Genomic DNA, 7,005 nt, shown 5'->3' with positions numbered 1-7,005 from the left:
GGATAATTCAGCATATGTTATTTTCTTAAAAGTATTTTCTCTACACATTAAGAGAGTCTTATTCTCTCCAGTAATAAGATTGATAACTTCTCCAAAGCTGGCAATTTTTTGTGCTAGATCGCAATTTCAGTTCCTTGAGTCTTCATCACTAGCTGAAGAGAAGGTGGTGGTTTTGCTATGTCTGAGATGAGAATGACTGAGCTCTGCTGTTAGCTACTAATTAACGGGCATTGCTGCTACTCTTGCTGAGCACCACGGACTGTGATTGGCTGATGCTGGTAGCTCCTCTCCTGCTGGGGAATGCTCAAAGTTCTTCTTATTGGACATTGAGTTTTGGTGATAGCTCTTTGATGAATAATGCCTCTATTATAGGGAGGCATTGCACATCTCTGCATGTGTTAGTTATGTATTTTTTCCAGCACTTTTCTTGTAAGGGTGGTGCTGTGTTTGCCGAGTAGGTGCTGCTTGATGGCCCTATTATTTAGATGAACTGTTACTTGTTGGGATAACGTTGTAGTTGTTATGACAATATAGGATGAAGGAAGGACTTCAGTTTCCTTGCTTGCAGGTAAACCTATAAAGGTGAGTGGTTTGATAATCTGATTAAATAGGCTCACATTTTCTAATCAGTCAAATTGGACTAAAATCTAATAATCACTGTTGGGCTGTCAAAAATTTAAAGCTAATTGTGATTAATCTAGATCAACATTTTCTTAGTTTTTTTGCAGTAGCAGTTTTTTTTGTAATTTTTTCTATTTTTCTAAGTAAATGTTTTTGGTTTTATTCTGTTCTATTCACACTTTTGTATTTTCTCTATATATAATGTGTAAAACATGTTTGATTATTAAATCACGTATAATAAAAAGGTTATATTACACAAGTATAAAGTAGGTATAATACTTTATTTATTTATTTTTTTTTTTTTTTTTTTTTTTTTGCATGTCTCATATCAGTTAAGTGACACGCCACACCTGTATAGAACCAGAGTGGAAAACTTTAAATATCACGAGGTATATATCCTATCTTTTTTTTTCCTGAGAGAATATATTAGTATTATTGTGTATTTTGTGTAATACATATATACTGTATAGTTTAATTCTTTTGTCATTTTGATTACAATAAGATGTGTATTTTTGCTCTTAATAGCTTGGTGTCTTCATATTGGTTAAAAATTACTTATTTAGGTTAAGAAAAAGATGACATTTCCTTTAAAAACATTGAAAATTGCTTTTAAAAATATCACATATTTCATCATATTGTAATTGCTAATTGGAATTAAACTTTTTTTTTTTTTAATCATGCCCATCTCTGCCTATACATGACATGTGACTTCTGTGTTTTCTTGGCTTCTTGGGCAAACATATGTGGCAGACAAGGCTGCCACATATGTCCTCATCAACTGAGTGTACCACAACAACTACACACACTCACTGGACATCACTGAACCTGTGCTGCACAGATGTAGTACTGCTAGATTGACACTGTTGCAATGGGTTCACCCCTTGGATTACTACTTGCCAACTTTTTCATAGGCTGCTTAGAAGAGAAAGGTTTCATGAATATCAACAGACCAGAAATGGACTGCAGATACATAGATGATATCTGACAAAGACCATGGATGACATCAAAGCCAATCAACTAAAAAAAAACACCTTTTTTTCGTTAAGCCCTTCAACTTGATGATAATTTTGTCCTCATAGCGCTCATGACAAATTCAAGGATGCACATACTGTGTCATGGCTGCATTCTGTCAAGATTTTTTTTTTTCTTTTCCTGGATATTGTAGATCTTCCAGAATGTCTCTGAAGACTGTCAACTTTTGTCGACGCTGGTCGTCACACACAAGCTCGCTTCTGCCTTTGTTGCATTTGTCAACTGTAAACAAACATGGCGGCCCCTTCACCCCCAGCAAGCCGTTGCTAATTTTTCATTGCTATTTTTGACCTTTAATGCTCCCTACAAGAAACTCTTCAGACAGCTTTGTCCACTCATAAACAACATAGCTGCTCATCTTGGCCAGTTGTTCCTTGGAAGTTCTGCCTTGGAACGTTGCTGTCCCAGAGAAATGTAAACAAACTGAACTACTTTTCACTGTTAGGCTAGGACAAAAAATATATATATACATGTACTTATCAAGATTCTATTGATTTGAGATTATAATATCATTCCAATTAACACTTTTATAATTAGAAACCATAGATCTTTGACTAAAAATTGACGCTAGAGTAAAACGTGTTTCGTCTGACTCAAGACGACGGAAAGCTATCTCCAGCTCCTAGCCCTAATAAGCTTGAGCTTATAAGAAAGTGTGAGGCAGGTAAAGGTCACAGTGTCGTTGCAGTGCAAATGGGTGTCTCTAGATCAACAGTATCAACCATTTGGAAGAACAGTGATAAGTAAGTACTGCATGACCACTGCAAGTGTTTTATTTCCAAAAATGTACTGTACAGCACCCTAATGTGTTTAATAAAACAAGTTAGATATAAATGAAGCCTTTAATAGTTCTGATTTGGTTTAAGTTATAAAATTAGTGTTTTTTAGAGGTTATAGTGATGTTTTGAGGGGGTCTAGGCTGGAGGTTGGTCCCTATCCCCCTTAATTCTTAAGTATTTTATGGGAAAAATTGCTTCACGACTTAATAAATGCTGATTTGACTGATGAAAAACCGCCCTAACCCCGTCGAATTGTGAGGATCCCGTATTTAAATAATTGACACATGCAGAGATGTGCAATGCCTCTCTAAAATAGAGGCATTATTCATCAGAGTTTTCACTGAAACTTGTGTCCAATCAGAAGAACTTTAAGCACTCCCCAGTGAAACAAGCAGCTACCAGTGTCAGCCAATTATAACCAGTTACACCCAGCATGAGTAGCATCAACACCACCCTTAAATAGTGGCTTACAGGACAGCTCAATCATACATGGCAAAACCATCATCTTAACAGCTGAAATCGTGATCTAGCACAAAAAATTATCCACTACAATAGTCAATTAATATTATTACTAGTAATAAAGCTCTAAATTAAATTTCCTAACCGCATCGTCGTTTTTTCAGAGCTATGATATTTTGTAGTATTCATAATGTAACTTAAAAAATGTATAGAAATTTTTTTTATTATTTTTATTTTTTATTGACTTGGTTATAAAGTCACCCAGAAATAAAACAATGACAACTGATCAGTCCTAGTACATAAAATCATTAGTTTTATAACATCAAATACTAAGTTGCTCCAATCACTGTGTTTACATTCTTCATTACTGGAAATATGATTGAAACTAATACATCTGCCTTAAATATATTGCCCAACACAACTGGGAGCTTTACAAATGATAATGTACAAATTTTGTACTCATAGTCTGGGATGAAGAAACAAGATCCTGTACACTGCAGAATTTTTTTGAATTGCTGCATTATACAAATTTTTATCCCAAATCTGAATCCTGCCCAGATTTTATTTTCTACTATATACAGGTGCAGAAATATTAACAAACCCATGTTAAAATAATAGAAAAAACTCACATCAGTGAGCAGTCACACTTGCAATAGATAGGGGTATTTTTCCCTATTTTTATTTTTTTTATTCTTTTTTTATTTATTTTTTTTTTTACATAAATATGTACTGTACTGTCATTAGTCTGGTATACCACATTTGCTTAGACCATATATATAAAACATGTGTACAGGTACAAACTTAAATCAAATCACTTTTAAGTGTACTATTGAAGACATTACTATATCTTCAAAACTTTATAATTTGCATGTTTCAGCTTTGCATGTTAGGAAGGCATATACAGCCAGTATCACACATGTAATTTCTGTAGACGAGCATTTCCATGCGGAAGCATGTTAAAACCCGGTGTTCTGTATAGATGATCATCGCAGTTCCGAAGAATCATCGCAGTTGTCTGGCCAAACGGTGTGGTGCTTCACTCCTCACTCTCCAACAACACTTTTCTTACCACCCAATGCTCTTCTGATATATAAATAAAACAAAAGTAAGCCTCACCTATCCTAACGAAGAAAGAGTGAGAAAAAAATAAATAATTGACTTTCTCCGGTATTTGTTTGATAAACCTTTTTCCTAGCACATCTAAAGTTATATTTTATGACCTCTTAATCCAATCAGAAGAGCACTGAGTGGACATGCCTGAAAAAGGAAATCTATATACAAATTAAAAAGCGTGAAAAATACAAGAGCAAGAGATAGATGAGAAGCAAGAAGAAATTCTATGAAGGCAGGAACAGTAGTAACCTTGGTGGTGTTGAGGGGCCAGTTTGCTGTAGCTGAGGTCCTGGTTTGCTTCCTTATATGGACTCTGCCTTTATTTTTTTACTCATTCACTTTTTGCCTCAACTTTGAGACAATATGCCACTATTCACTGCCTGAGGATAGTCTTTTCTCTTTGCCCTGCTTTAGGTCAAGCATCTGCTCCCCTCGTTTTACTACTGCATTGATGAGATCAGCTGCGTGACCGAGATCTACTCCTGCTTCGCCTTTTGTGAGAATCTCTGCTCTGAGACCGCCGTGACCTCTGTGGTGACCTGAAAGAGGAAAAGATTGTGAAAGCAACCTAATATTCTTCACTAAACCTTGAATCATGCACCTCTACTGTAAGCTTGAAGTTGATGACACATCATTTTAATATAATTCAAATGCTACAGTAGGCACGGAAAGTCTTGACACCATATGACCAAGTAATTTCTTTCCACAGTATATAGTAAATGCTTATTACTATCTTCCCAGGAAGGTAAGATGTTCTGATATTTTGGGAACACTACCTGACAACCTTTTACACTCTATGGGAAATAGGCAACAATGTGCGAGTCAACTCTGGGTGAGTTATTTTAAAACAGAGAGAGAGAGAGAGAGAGAGAGAGAGAGAGAGAGAGAGAGAGAGAGAGAGAGAGAGAGAGAGAGAATATGAGAATGGTCTGTCACCTGAGTGACTCTCACACTGTTACCTGCTCCCCAGAGAGTGTAGAAGGTTGCAAGTGTTCCAAAAGCATCAGAAAACCTTGCCTTCCTAGGAAGGTATTAAGGAGCCTCTACCATGATCATGAAAAGATATGACACCACCCCTGTGGTGAAAAGACTTTATTTAACAGGCACATACCAAACAGAATTACATGCTGAATGTAATTCTGTTTCTGCAATGATGTTTAAATCCCTGTTCTTTTTACAGATACAAGTATTTTTTTAAATCTGTCAGTAAACCCACAGTTGTAGACTTGAAGTATCAGAATAAATACTTCAAATCTACAACTGTGGGTTTACTGACAAGTTTATATTCACAAGTGTGATATTCCATCCCCTTAAATCTATGTATTATCATCATTCATTCAAGATCATTATGTCTTGTAAAATAGCTGTGAAGTTGTTCTATAGGCTTTTCTTGTTGCTAGCTATATATGCCCAAGGTCAAACGTCAATGAGTTTACAGATATCCACCAATACTTTTTTTACTTAAGCACTTGTCAGCAAAGACCTCCCACAAACTTTTATTAACTCATTTCTCCCTATTGTGGAAGTTTTGATTATGAGTTAACATACACACATATGAAACACACAGGACTTGACGAAGGAGTAGGCCGGGTCCTAGCCACTTGATCTACAATTTGGCAAAAACAGAATCGATTGAAATTGGTATGATACTTTTGGGACAAGTCAGCTGGCCAGTGGTACATGTAGCTAGGGGGCGGAGCTTCCTTTTGCCGCCACAATAAATATCTTGGAAGCCCTCAGGTTGACTGTGTGTGTGTGTGTGTGTGAGGTTTTAACCGCGTGTCATCCGTGAAGCGCCCCTGGATTCTATCCACCATATAGTGTTTTGAGTGGCCATGTGTTGTTAATATGGGCAAGAACACACATTTAGAGCAGGGCAAGATTGCTCAGATCATTGCTTTAAAAGAATCTGGCCTGTAAATGAAAGATATCATGGCACAACCTGGTGTGAGTGAGTGTTCTATGTGGCGTTGGGTTGCCAAGCCCTACTAGCACGGCAGTCAGAATTATCCCACCCACGAGAGGCCAGTGCCCAATAAAAGACAAGTGGTGTAGAAACATAGTGAAACAACAACTAAAGACTAATCCTGTCCTGACAGCGAGAAAAATAAAGGAAGAGAACCTTAGGTTGCTGGAAGAGGTCTTTGTTTATACAGTATCCCGCCTCACTGCTGAGCTTGCCTACCATAATCACTACCCAATAAAGAAGCCTCTCCTCAAAGTGAATAGGGTCCAGTTTACCAGGAAGTATGGAGTGTGAGATGAGAACTGGCTGATTGTATTGTGGTCTGATGAAAGCACCTTTATGGTGACATGCAATAGAAATTGTAATGTTTATCGCCATCACAGTAGTGATCTACTGGATGCCCGCTACACTTGTGCTACTATAAAACACCCAGATCCATTGATGATGTGGGGGAGCATTGGTTGGTTACAGCAAGGCCCACCTTAATGTGTCTCACAAGGAAAGGGTGAACCAGTATAATTACTGGAGTTGCTGTGTGTTTTACCCCAGGCTTTTGAAGACACTATAGCTACCATCTTTCAGCAAGATGGGGCAAAGCCTCATACAGCCAAATCAGTAATCCAATGGTTTTGTGACTGAAGTACAATTTATTGAGGAGTGGCTAGGCAAATCGTTAAGAAGGCTCTCCAGTGGAAGGTCATGTACTGGATGTCAAAGCTTGAGAGGGAGATCCATGCATTGTGGAATCGTATTGAGCCTCATAAATTACAAAATCTTGCAGTATCAGTCCCAAAAAGCTTCAGGACGTTATCAAGAGGAAAGACAATCCTACCAATTAATGAATGTTGATTTTATGAATATTTCCATTACTATGTGCCTGCCTTTTTTAGTTATGAGATGACCCGGCCTACTTCCATGTCAAGTACTGCAATATCATTTACCACCTATCATAGTCATTGCTGTTAAATATGGAATAAACAACCGGTATGATTAAAGAGCTATACTGATGTATTTTTACTTGTATTGACTTCTCTT

General features: G+C 37.1%; 1 long non-coding RNA gene across 1 annotated transcript; it reads right to left on the bottom strand.

The window, feature by feature from the left end:
- Positions 1-2,481: 2,481 nt before the first annotated feature.
- Positions 2,482-6,993, bottom strand: LOC123503353. The gene is made up of 2 exons (XR_006674420.1): positions 4,254-6,993; positions 2,482-3,974 (listed from the first exon to the last, which is right to left on the bottom strand). It is a non-coding gene; the product is annotated as an uncharacterized LOC123503353 (long non-coding RNA).
- Positions 6,994-7,005: the final 12 nt, after the last annotated feature.

Source organism: Portunus trituberculatus, chromosome 14 (assembly GCF_017591435.1).
Source record: "Portunus trituberculatus isolate SZX2019 chromosome 14, ASM1759143v1, whole genome shotgun sequence".
Taxonomy (NCBI): domain Eukaryota; kingdom Metazoa; phylum Arthropoda; class Malacostraca; order Decapoda; family Portunidae; genus Portunus; species Portunus trituberculatus.
This window is presented reverse-complemented; position numbering and strand designations above follow the sequence as displayed.